At 34.0% G+C, this 13,922-nt stretch overlaps 1 long non-coding RNA gene and 1 pseudogene across 1 annotated transcript; both read left to right on the forward strand.

The window, feature by feature from the left end:
- Nucleotides 1–200: 200 nt before the first annotated feature.
- Nucleotides 201–4,865, forward strand: LOC117908341 (annotated as a pseudogene).
- A 32-nt stretch (nucleotides 4,866–4,897) lies between these two features.
- Nucleotides 4,898–7,108, forward strand: LOC117909445. Its single transcript, XR_004650366.1, has 3 exons — nucleotides 4,898–5,262; nucleotides 5,507–5,723; nucleotides 6,966–7,108. It is a non-coding gene; the product is annotated as an uncharacterized LOC117909445 (long non-coding RNA).
- Nucleotides 7,109–13,922: the final 6,814 nt, after the last annotated feature.

Raw genomic sequence — 13,922 nt, forward strand, 5'->3', positions numbered from 1 at the left:
CACAAAATACTGAATGTAAAGAAAAATAAAATGAATAAAGGACAAAAGTTATATTACAACTTGCATGGCTTGTTGACTTGTCCGCCTATTAATCCATAATAATAATAATTCACATTTTATATTCTCCCTCACAATTCTCTTTTGAGTTCTCCTTTTCTTACTATATTTCCTTGCTCTTCTGCACTTCGAATTCTTCTAACATGGATGACCAAATTCCATTCGGTGTTGTGGATCGCATTTTGATCAAGTCAGGGTCCCTGGCTGTTCAAGAAATTCGATCCATGTATTGTGTTCCAAAGGAGTTAACCAAGCTCAGTGGGAAACTTGGCACCATCAAGGCTGTGCTTTTGGATGCTGAGGAGAAGCAGCAGCAGAACAATCATGCAGTCAAAGATTGGGTCCGGAGGCTTAAAAGGCGTTGTGTATGACGCAGATGACTTGCTGGATGACTATGCCAACCCATCATCTTCAGCGAGGAGGATTGGCAAGGCAGGTCAGTGACTTCTTCTCATCTGAAAATCAAGTTGCTTTTCGTTTATACATGAGTCACAGACTCAAGGATATCAAAGAAAGGATAGATGATATTGCAAAAGACATCCCCATGTTAAATCTTATTCCACGGGACACCCATTCATTCGTGTTAACATCTGAAATTGTAGGAAGAGAAGAAAACAAAGAGGAGATAATAGGGAAGTTGTTGTCGTCCGACGGTGAAGAAAATCTTTCGGTTGTTGCCATTGTAGGTATTGGGGGGTTGGGTAAGACCACCCTTGCTCAATTGGTATACAATGATGGAAGAGTGAAAGAACATTTTGAGCCTAAGATATGGGCTTGCATTTCTGATGATTCTGGTGATGGTTTTGATGTTAATATGTGGATCAAAAAAGTTTTAAAATCTATGAATGTTCGGTTGGAGGAAAGTCTGGAGGATATGAAAAATAAGCTTCATGAAAAAATAAGTCAAAAGAGGTACTTGCTAGTCCTCGATGATGTTTTGGAATCAAAATCCTCAAAATGGGATGACGTGAGAACTTTATTAATGGTTGGGGCTATTGGTAGTAAAATTGTAGTGACCACCCGAAAACCAAGAGTTGCATCAATCATGGGAGATAATTCTGCCATTAGTTTGGAAGGTCTGGAACAAAATCAGCCCTGGGATTTATTTTCAAAAATCGCATTTAGAGAAGGCCAGGAGAATTTGCATCAAGAAATTCTAGAAATTGGAGAAGAAATTGCAAAAATGTGCAAGGGAGTTCCTCTCATCATTAAGACTTTGGCAATGATATTGCAGTCTAAAAGAGAACAGGGCGAATGGTTGTCTATTAGAAACAATAAAAATTTGTTGTCACTTGGCCATGAAAATGAGAATGTTTTATTTGTGCTAAAACTAAGTTATGATAATTTGCCTACTCATTTGAGACAATGTTTTACATATTGTGTTGTATTTCCAAAAGACTATGAGATTGAGAAAAAGTCGTTGGTACAACTATGGATAGCACAAGGTTATATTCAATCTTCAAATGATAATAATGAGCAACCAGAAGATATAGGGGATCGATATTTTCAGGAATTATTGTCAAGGTCATTGTTGGAGAAGGTGGGAAACAATCCTTTTACTGATACATTAAGGTATAAAATGCATGACCTTATACATGATCTTGCACAATCAATTATAGGATCTGAGGTCCTCATTTTAAGAAATGACATAACAAACATTTCAAAAGAAATTCGTCATGTATCATTGTTTAAAGAAATGAATCTTAAGATAAAAGATTTAAAGGGAAAACCCATAAGGACCTTTATAGACTGTCGTGGACATTGGAGAAAGGATTCATCAGCTGTAAGTGAAGTTCTTCCAAGCTTTAAGTCCCTACGTGTGTTGAGTGTGGATAATTTGGCTATAGAGAAGGTGTCAATGTGGGTAGACAAATTGAGCCACTTAAGGTATCTTGATCTTTCTCGTCGTGATTTTGAGGCACCTCCAAATGCTATTACAAGGTTAAAGAATTTGCAAACACTAAAACTCAATGAGTGTTGGAGTTTGAAGAGATTTCCAAAAGATACAAGAAAATTGATCAATCTTAGACACTTGGAGAATGGTGGGTGTGCTAATTTGACTCATATGCCACATGGAATAGGAGAATTGACATTACTTCAAAGTTTACCATTGTTTGTTGTTGGGGAAGAGAGAGAGTTGTCCAGGGATCATACAATTGGCAGCTTAATTGAATTGAAGAGGCTAAACCAACTAAGAGGAGGACTACTCATAAAAAATCTTCAAAATGCACGGGTATCAGAAGGAGAAATTTTGAAAGAAAAGGAATGCCTCGAGTCTTTGAGATTAGAATGGGAACGGTTGCAGGCCCAGCCCCAAGAAGGCAACTGTGATGTGGATGATGAGTTGGTGATGAAAGGCCTCCAACCACACCGAAACCTAAAAGAGCTCTATATAGGTGGCTACCGAGGTGAAAGGTTTCCAAGTTGGATGATGAATAGCCTGCTTCCTAACCTAATTAAAATTGATATTAGGGGATGTTCAAGATGCCAAATTCTACCACCCTTTTCTCAACTCCCACCTCTCCAGTCTTTGGCGCTTTGGAATATGGAAGAGGCGGAGGGCATGAAAGAGGGTTCATCAGCAACAAATGCCGAATTCTTCCCAGCTCTTCAATTCCTCAAACTCAACAAGATGCCTAAGTTGAAGGGATTGTGGAGGATGGGTTCGGGAGCAGAGCAAGGCCTCTCATTTCCTCATCTTTCTGAATTAGAGATTGAAGAATATTCTAAGTTGACATCCTTTGAATTGCATTCATCTCCTTCTCTTTCTACTTCTAAGATAAAAAATGCCCTCACTTGACATCCTTTAAATTGCAGTCCTCTCCTCGTCTTTCTACTTTAAAGATTGAAGAGTGCCTTCTCTTGTCCTCCTTTGAATTGCATTCATCTCCTTGTCTCTCTGAATTTGAGATCAGTGATTGCCCAAACTTGACATCCTTGGGACTGCAGTCATCTCCTTCTCTTTCTAAATTAAAGATCCATAGTTGCCCAAATTTGACATCCTTGGAAATGCCTTCATCTCTTGGTCTTTCTCAAATACAGATCAGAGATCACCGAAACTTTAAATCCTTGGAACTGCAGTCATTTTCTTCTCTTGCTATATCAACCATACAGTCTTGCGATAAGCTGAAATCCTTGGAAATGCCTTCATCTCTTGGTCTTTCTCGATTAGAGATCAGTGATCGCCGAAACTTGAAATCCTTGAAACTGCAGTCATTTTCTTCTCTCTCTATATTAACCATACTGTCTTGCGATGAGCTGACATCCTTGGAACTGCCTTCATCTCCTCATCTTTCTAGATTACAAATCAGTTTTTGCTGTAACTTGAAATCCTTAGAACTGCCTTCATCCCCTGGTCTTTCTCAATTAGAGATCGAATATTGTGATAACTTCACATCCTTGGAACTGCAGTCAGCTCCTCGTCTTTCTCAAGTACAGATCAGACATTGCCAAAACTTGACATTCTTAAAAGAGGTTTCATTACCTAGTCTTGAGAAACTATCCCTATCTACAGTCAGAAGGGTGGTGCTCAGAATGTTTGTCTCTGCTTCTTCTTCATTGGAGTCTCTGTTTATTAACAACATAGATGATATGGTATCTCCTCCTGGGGAGCTGCTTCAACATCTTTCCACTCTCCACAATTTGAAGTGCTCTGGTTTGGCAACATCACCACACTGGATAGGCAGCCTCACCTCACTTTCTGAATCAGAGATCAGTGATAGCCCAGACTTGACATGCTTAGAACTGCCGTCATCTCTGTGTCTTTCTAGTTTAAAGGTCAATGATTGCCCAAACTTGACATGCTTAAAACTGCAGCCATATCCTTGTCTTTCTAGTTTAAAGATTGGAAAATGCCCGAAGTTAGCATCCTTTGAAGTGGCTTCATTACCTTGTCTTTCTAGTCTAAAGATTGGAAAATGCCCAGAGTTAGCATCCTTTGAAGTGGCTTCATTACCTTGTCTTGAGGAACCAAGCCTGGGTGGAGTTGGAGCAAAGTTACTGTCAAAGTTGGTGTCCATCTTTGCTTCTTCTTCATTGAAGTCTCTGTATATATGGGAGATACATGATATGAGATCTCTCCCAAAGGATCTGCTTCAACATCTTTCCACTCTCCGAACTCTCCACATTTTGAAATGGTCTCGTTTGGAAACATTATCACACTGGATAGGCAGCCTCATCTCACTTAGAGAGCTTGGAGTTCATGAATGCCGTCAATTGACATCACTGCCAGAAGAGATGCGTTCACTCAGAAACCTGCAGGAGTTATATCTCTGTGTTAGTCTAATTCTACAGATAAGATGCAGTGTGACAACTGGTGGAAACTGGTCCAGGATTGCTCATATCCCACATATTCATTTCTTCGATGATAAGGGAATAAATTTAAGGTCCGAAATTCCTAACCTTTATTCTCATTTTTATTATTTTACGATCAAAATGCAATGTTTTCCCATTTGGTTTTGGTAATTCTTTTATATTGACACTTCATATGTTTGTTAAAATGCTCACATCAATAAATTTGATTTCTTTTTTTGCAGACTATATGATATATGATGTGCACTAAACTGATCATTTTCCTAGGTTCTACATTCTAAGGGTTTGAGGAAATGCTGAGATCTGATATGATATATCTCCCAGAGGAGCTGCTTCAACATGTTTCCATGATCTAAACTCTCACCATTAGACATTGCTGTTTTTGCAACATTACAACACTGGATAGGCAGCCTCCCCTCAGTTATAGAACTTGGAACTCATGGCTGTCAGAAGGTATGTTCCCTCAAAAACTTGCAGATGCTCAAAATCTGCATTGAAGTCTTAACGAGGGCTGAGGTGCTGTGTCAGTTAATGTTTCTCTCCACTTCTTCATTGAAATCTCTATCTGTTGGATCCTCAGATGCTATGATGTCTCCCAGGGGAGGTACCTCAACATGTTTCCAGGATCCAAACTCTCAAATTGAATTATGCTCTGGTTTTGCAATATTGCAGCCCTGGATAGGCAGCTTCACCTCATTTGTGGACCTTCATATTTGTGACTGCGCTGAATTGACATCATGGTTGGAAGAGATGCATTCCCTCAAAAGCCTGCCAACACTCAAAAACTTTCATTGTTGGAACCTACTTGAAGATGCCAAAAGGAAACATTTCAAGTTCAAGAATAGAGAGAGCCATGCTTGGTGCAGATTCCATCAATATAGAGAGACATTTCAGGTCTGAAATCCACCCTTATAGTTGTATTAGCATATATATCAGAAGTGATTTTGTTATTTATGTCCACACCTTATTCATTTGATGAAATGCTTAAACAAGCAAGTTTTAAAAATTTTCTCTTCAAATCACTTATCAAAGAAAAAAAAAAAAAAAAGTTTCTCTTCAAATCAATTCTAATGCGCCATGAATTGGTAATTGAAGTTTGGGAAGATGCTGGTTTGATTTAATTATCATTTGGTTGCAGATTTCATCTTGCATAAGACGCGTGTGAATATTTCTTCTTGGCACAACTTGAAATCACTGCCTACATTCTTCCATTTCCCAGCTCAAAATCACGTGGCAGAAGTTTTGAACTGCCAAAAAATTTGTGATGGCCCATAAATTCTTATCTACCAGATGACTAATGGAGGAAGGTCCTGCTTTCTTTAGAATTCAGTTCTACTCTTTGCCATGTATTACAGGTAATCTGCTGCCTGATATTAATTTGTACATCGTCTTTCATTTTGCCATCCATTTCTGTCAAGAGTGTCATTCAAGTTGTGACTATATTTGTTGACTTTCACATGCACAAAACTAGTAAACAGATTGAACAAGTTAGCAATATGTGTCACTGTGAGTTTCGTTGTTTTTTAAAATCACTCCAACTAAACATGACATAGACCAAAAACTCATTATCTCAGTCAAGTAGTTTATTTTTTGTCCTTCATTTGGTGATGCTGTTTGGGTTTTTTATTTTCTCTCTCTTCATTGATAGGCTTGTCCTCTCTGCAATATTATAATTTAGCTGGTTTTTTTTTTTGGTTAGAAATAATGCTTGTTATTATGCTAACCACCAGGTAGCACAATAACTGTTTCATTATTTTTTTTTTTTCATTCTTCATATGCCTAGAACATTTCTTAGATTAATCATTGCAGATGTAATGTTGTATAATCAATACAAAAAGCGATAGTTGTGGGGCTTGGATACTTGACTTCCTTGATCAGCAGCTGCATCGAGTGTTTCTAGACACTAATGTCTCTATATTTTTGAAAATTCAGAGAGTTGCAAATTCCAAGGACTTAAAAGCTCGAGTAACTGTCTCTACCATTAGGGCTTCAACATGTTACCATTCTGGAAATTCTAAAATACGTCAGAATGCCCCACATCCCTTAATCGAAACCACTGCCAACACACTCATGGGCTCTTTGACTTTGCCATCTACAATATATCAGAGGTTCATGATCCATCCTCTATTTCTGCTTTGGGTGGCTTCAATTTTTTATCTTACTTTTGTGTCAATATTCTAAAAATGTTATGTTCTATTTACAATTTTGTTTATCTGATTCTCATGCATTCGCACATGCTAAGAGACAAGTAATATAACACTTTCATAATGCAGGCCTTTTCCATTTAATTACTATTTTTTCACAGATTTCACCTTGCTTAGAAAGCCTATGACTATTCATATCTACTAGATGACTAAGGCATCCAATAAATATGCTTCACTCACCAGAAAAATACCCATCTCCTCAGCTCCAAACCCCTCTTTCTTCTCCTTCTCTTTTACTGTTTGCCATTATAACCCTCTTACTGCTTTTGAAGACTGTATTACTTCTGTAAAATCCTTAGATTAGTAAAATTTGAAATTGTATTTTTAGTTTAATGATTATAATCTATATGTTACATGTTTAGAAATTTTATTAGGTTAACTACTTTGTTACAGATGCAAGTGTTGCTGGGTCAAAGCAAAATACCAGATGGTAATGTAGTTGTGACACCTTATTTCTCTAAAGCAACTCAAAAGTGGGAATTGTCATAGATTAATATTCTCTCAGTGGCAGCCACACCTCATTTCTCTCAAGTCATTGAAAATTCAGTGAAAAAAAAGAATAGAAAGTAAAACTGAGATAATCTTTTAAAAAAATTTCATCTTCAAATCAAAATTGTTAATTCCATGTATTATTATATATAGTTGTTACTAGACCTTTGAGTGAGTTTGGAAGATCATTTTTAATGTTCGGATTGAGTTTATCTTAAGTGTTTTTTTAACATAAATTCAATTTGGTTGGGCTTAAGCCAAGGTTTAGACAACTTGAGCCTAACCTAAACCTAATTTAATCCTTTTGTAATACTTATAATTTATATTATCTTATATAATAATATTTATAATTTTTATTTATTTATTGTTATAATTTAAGAAAAAAATCAAATTATAATTGTATCATATACTTTTTTGTTTCTCCAAAATGATATATTGATTGACTTATTATTATTATTATTATTATTATTATTATTGTAATCTTGAAAATTTGTCGTATTTACTACTTAAATTTGTGTGTGTGTGTATGTGTGTATATTAAAAAATATTGTGAATGTATTTTGAATCATATAATGAACCAACCTGAACCCAACAAAATGAGATTATGTTGGGCTTAGGTTAAGTAAATTGGATTAGAGGTTCGGTTGGGTTGGGTTGGGTTGGGTTGGCTTAGGGTTAAGTGTTTCTTAGGTTTGGCTCGGATCAGGTTGACCATCATCCAAACTCAACTCACCCAACTTGCAACCCAAATTTCTAAGAAATTGATATATATTCGATTTACAAATCTTATTTTTTGGTTCATATGGCTACTAGAACATCATGTTAAGTGCATGAGAAACATTTCCTAGTTGATATTCAGTTGTAGGTTAATCTTCAAGTACCCTAGAGCTAAAACATTTTATATTATTAGGGTTTGATTATTCTTGTACTAGTGGTTGGGTCTCATGTTGGATTTTAGTCTAAGCAACTAAATAATCTTTTGCAAATTATTTGATTGTAATTATGACTACATTTATAATTATTATTATTTTTTATTTTTATATCTTGGTCATTGATTTCAATACCTTTTTAATTATTTTATGAAATGTCTAGCCTACATTTAGAGTCAAGGATGTGTTTGTTTTACATGTTGGATTGGATTTAACTTTTCACTACTAGTATTCCTTTAATAGAGCTTCAATGCTAAAAGCCTAAAACTAAATCATTTTGGTTGTTGATATAAGTTTACAAGAAGTACAATACCTCTTGCAAGTGACACTGCCTTCAAGCCCTTTGAAAATTTTGTGTAGTTACTAATTAACTCTTTGTTGCTAAAATATAATATGTGAAGTTATCTTATAGTCATATAGCTAATAAAATTTTAATGTTATATTACTTGATTTAGTATTTAAAATGATTTAAGGTTTTGTGAATTAAAGACCACCATGTTATCCATAACAAAAGTTTTCTATGGTTAGATTGCAATTGTTTTCTTGGTTAATTAGGCAGTTTAATTGTGGAGTTCAATTGAATATTCCTTGAGTTTCATGCCTTATGTATCTGATTTGTTTGTCAAGCTTCAATGATATTCACTACACTTGTGAGTTGTGTTTGTTTATAGTCTTCAACTCTAGAAAACTGATATTAGGGCCTAAGTTTATATCAGGTAAGGAAATCAACCTTTTATCATTAAGTTTAGTGATTAAATGTATTTCTTTTTACTCGACCCATAAAACAAAGTTTCTAAATGTTGCCTTGGACTTCCTAACTCCATTAATGTTTGCAAAGAAAATGGTTAAGTTTTTCATTTTATGTAGAAGTTAACAAAAGTGATCATTTTGACATGATTTGACATTGTTATTATTATCTTTTTAAATTAGATATAATAATTTCCCAAAGTCAGTATTTTGTTTGCATGATGCTCTTTTTATATTGATATGTAATGAATGGCTAAAGTGGAGAAAACTTACTTTATTTAAGTCAAGTGTCTTCCACCAAATATTTAAGGTTTGTGTGGCAACCTCTCTTTCTATTTGTTGCTTCATCTTTACTGTTTTGAAGTCAAAGAAAGAAAATGCTATTTTTAATACTCTTCATGCAAATAGGCTAGACATGCATGCTTGAATGCAATATTTTCTCTATTGTTTGTTTACTTTCTTGTGTTTATTATATCCCACTTGTTAATGTTATTTAAAATCATTATTGTGACGATTATTTGCATATTGTAAAAATACTTGGCTTAACCAATTATTAAATTGGAATTAATTTAATATTATGACAAATACCAAAAGAATAATTTTTAGTATTACTTGAACATTATTCACTATTCCAAAGTTAAGTAATGTTGTCAAACAAGTTATGGATGGTTGATGGATATGCATCACCAATATTTGTTTATATTGAAGGGATGGTGGAGGAGAGATGTTGCAACCGTAAAGTCCTTGTCTTTCTCAATTAGATATTAGTTATTGTCATATGTTAACACAATTTGCATTGCATTACTTAACATCATTTTCCATTAATTACATCTCATTTTTCTAAAATAGAGATCAAATACTAAGGTAACTAGACATACTTATTTATGCCTTCATTTCCTAGCCTTTCTCACTTACTTATCAATGGATTCCCTAACTTCAAATCCTTCCCACTGCTTGTAGCTCATTGTCTTGTTCGCATAGATATCAATAAGTGCCCTGACTTGATAACCTTCAAAGTGCATTTATTAATATAAGTTGTTGGCTTTTTTGTTCTTCATTGAAGTCTTTATTTGGGACTTTCATGATCTGATATCTCTTCTAAAAGAAGGCTTGGCTTCAACATTTTTCCACTCTCCAAACTCTCACAATTAAGAACTATCATGGTTTGGTAACATTATTGTATTGGATCTACAACCTTCAATTACTTACCGAGCTTCAAGTTGATCACTATCTAGAATTGATATCATTGATAAAAGTGATACATTCTCTCAAAAACCTTTAAAGACGCAAAATCTATTGTTGTCCACACCTATTAGAAAGATACCAAAAGGAAACAATTGAAGATTGACCCAAGATTGCTTGTCTCACAAAATGATATTTAGCTGAGATTAGATTGATAAAGAATGTCATTTTAGGCATGAAATTCCAATCTTTCCTTTCATTTTTTATGGATTTATTTATTTTAAAATTATATATAATCCTTTGTATTCATTTTGCTTTGGCCAAATGCTTAGATCATTGAGTTTTGAAAGTTTCGTTTCTTTAAATTACTAACCGCTAATGATATGTAGCAACCTGATTATGTCTGTTACTTTCAATTTTGCATTCTAAGGGTTTGGGACAAGCCAAGGTTTAATTTAATAATTATTTTTTCATGGTTTTTAGCTTGAAATCATTGTCTATTCAGGTTCATTGCCCAGACTTAAAGTAATTGTCATAAGGAAACAAACTTCTAATAGGCCTAATGATTTCTCATGGCTAATTCACATCCACTAGATGCTTGATAACGAAAACACTTTTGCTCTCTTCTAATTTCAGGTTTCTCTGCTTTATATTTTATGTTCCAACTTTGCACATTTGTTAAAATTATTAGACTAGTTGAAATTTATAACATATTTGTAATAATTCTAAGAGTTTGGAACATGCCAAGGTTTGATTTAATAATTTATTTATTTTCACGGTTTTCAACTTGAAATCATTGTCTGTTTAGGTTCATTGTCCAAACTTAAAGTCATTGCCATGAGGAAACAAACTTTTGATTGGCCTAATGATTTCTCATGGCTAATTCATATCCACTAGATGCTTGATAACGAAAACACTTTTGCTCTCTTCTAAATTCAGGTTTTTTTGCCATATATTTTATGTTCCAACTTTACACATTTGTTAAAAATTTATAACATGCTTGTAATAATTCATTGTTGACTATTTGCACTCATTATGTTACTTGATATTTTGTTCTCATACTAAGCTTATACTAAAACAATAATGTTGAGAATTGACTAAATACGATTCAATATTCCCACTATAAATGTTCACAAGTTATGGAAGGTTAATGCATATGGAAAATGTAATATCAATTTCCTGTTGTCTATAATATGATTACTTCATTTCTTTCTTCATTTAGTGTTATGCTCAATAACTTATAAATTTCCATTCAATTTGTTCAGAAATATTGTACTCTATTTGGAGTTATGATCTTATGATTCCATAATATAGAAAACCTTGAACATAAAGTAATGGGTTAAGTTCCCATAAGTTATAGTGCACCTTATCAAAGGGAAATTCAAAGTCTTTAGTTGATACAGAGAAATGGAGTTTGTAGCTCTTCCTTATTTGACAACTACTACATATTGATTTACCTTTTGTCTTAGATGATGCCAATAATAATTGTTCTATCTCTTCTAGAAATTTTAAATATTTTACCTACATCATTTGTCATGTTCATCATGACACCTAAATTAGCATAAAAGGCAGGGTCATTTTAGCTTCATAGACTTATTGTAGCCAATGCTTGAGGAATTTATTTTGTGTGATGTAAATAGTCAAACATGTTTTAACTATCTTTTGGAAATGATTAGTCTTGTTAAAAATTTGACAAACGATAATACCTCCAACTTTTGAGAGTTGTCACTTCTATCATTCTAGTTGAGTTGTTTTTCCATTGATTGTTGTCACACCATTTGTTTTTGTTATTCTAGTTTCCTCAACCATTGCCTCAAAATCTTCTTGCATGAGTGAAAACTCTTCCTCTCTAATTAAAATTATTATCATGATTTCTTCTACCATGTTTGCTTAGAAAAACTTGCTCATGAATAATTTGATTTTTTCTATCTTCATCTTCATTGATTAGATTTCCTAATGTGATATTAGGATGAATTAATTGAAAGATAGAGAAGGTGGTTTTGCAAGCATGAAAACCCGAAAAAAGTAGTATTTTGGTCGAAGTCCTCGAGGGAGTCGAAACACCTTCTCAACATTTTGCATTAGATTCTAAATAAGTACTAAGTTATCTTTTATGCCTTTAAATTTTCAAAGATTTTCATCTATAGATAGAACCTTATGAGGAATCTATTATTTAAAAGGATTTCCTTTTCATAGGTAGCAATCATTTTGAGTCTAACATGCCTCTCTAAGACTTCCTCTTTCATATTCCAAGAAGCTAGGGGTAAGAAGTCAGTTTGATTGAGATATTGTAAATCTTATTGACAACCTTTTTTTTTATTCTTTTGAATCTTAAGTTTCTTTTGGTCATTTTCTACATTTAGGGAGATGATGGAGTATTTCAAGATTCTAAAATGAAGGAAGAACTTTCAAGCACCCTAATATAAACTTTCAAGATTTGTTCATTAATCAAAAGATGAAATGCTAGCAGTATACCAAAAAGAGGTTAATGGATTTCTATATTATTTCATTATATTTATATAGACACTTTTCACTCAATTCCTAGTCCTTTCATTTTTCATGTTTAGAAATTTTCTTAGGTTAGGCTATTTTGCTATAGATACGATTGTTGCTAAGTTTATGCAAAAAAGCATGCAATAACTTCTGCCACAATGATATTGTTACCTTCTTAAATAAGTGGATGTTTGATTTATGTGGTACTGTTGAACTCTTTAATTCAAGCATGGTATCTACAATATATTTCAGGTTTTACATCTAACTTTTATCTTCTTTTTTATGACTTGGTTTTTTATTTTCTTATATGGATATTGTAAGAGGTTATGCTCCTTTTTTAATTCTATTTTCATGATTCTCATATGGATTAACACAAATGAAGGAAAGGTTTTTTTAATTAAGTTAATTTGTTGATGTTGGAAAAATTAATTGTTAGTTATATTCTAACTTTACATGCTTGTTAAAATGATTAGACTAGTTAATTTTAAAATATATATCATTCTTGTAATAATTCACTATTAATTGTGTGGTTAAGTGATCATGTTCTTTCATGTTTTCTTTTCATATCGGGTTGATACTTGATTCATGCCTAATTGGTGTCTCGGCTGATTTGTGTCCAGCTAGTGCTCCTTGATTGAGGGAGTAATCAACAAAATTTATAACCTATTACACCATATACTAGGGTAGCAAAGACAAAGCTACTATAGCATAGTGGCTCTAGGATCGTTCACTGGGATGGGTTTTCACTTCACAAATGATATCAATTCAAAGCTGAATTGGTGCCTTTTCATTTCAAGGTTAGCTTTAAAAGAAAACATAAAGATGTTTGAAATAAAAAGGTTCGGTTTTAAACTAACCAAAAATAGTAACTGATTTTACTTACAAAGAAAAGTGTTTCTTGGAGTTTCAGATCACTAGGCTCAGATTCCTTGTACAAAAAGGAGAGTTTCGGTCACTTGTTTCTTTTCCTCGCATTAGAGAATTAACATATAGTTCCTTCTCCAACCGGTGTTATACAGATGCTTCCCTTTAATGGGTTCAAACACTAAATCCCTCTCACTGATGCAACTTGCAATGGCTCATACCTCTCACCTAGCACTTGCCATTCAAGGTGATCTTTAACCTTGGATTACCCGTCAAAAGCTCGCAAGAGATAACTAATGGATGTCTCCTTGGAGTCCAAAAGCTTACCAAGTGTTGGCAATTCTAGAAAATCCTACCTTCAAGTCACCTCCCAAAGGCTCGCAAGAGGTAAACTAGTGCATCTCCATGGACGGAGATTACTTGCCTTACCAAGTGTTGGCCCAGGTGATTTAAAGGCGTTTTAAGTTAACTAAAAAGATAAAAACCATTAACGGGTCACACTTTCTCTTCATTAAAAACTAAAACAACAAAACTTCCAATTTATGCATGAGGAAACTTACCCGGCTTTCTTCACTCCAAGAGACGAAGAGCCTAGCTTCTCATCCTCTGAAGAAAAATCCTCAGAGTTTGATTGGCTAGAAAGAAA

The sequence above is a fragment of the Vitis riparia genome, chromosome 19 (assembly GCF_004353265.1).
Source record: "Vitis riparia cultivar Riparia Gloire de Montpellier isolate 1030 chromosome 19, EGFV_Vit.rip_1.0, whole genome shotgun sequence".
Lineage (NCBI taxonomy): Eukaryota > Viridiplantae > Streptophyta > Magnoliopsida > Vitales > Vitaceae > Vitis > Vitis riparia.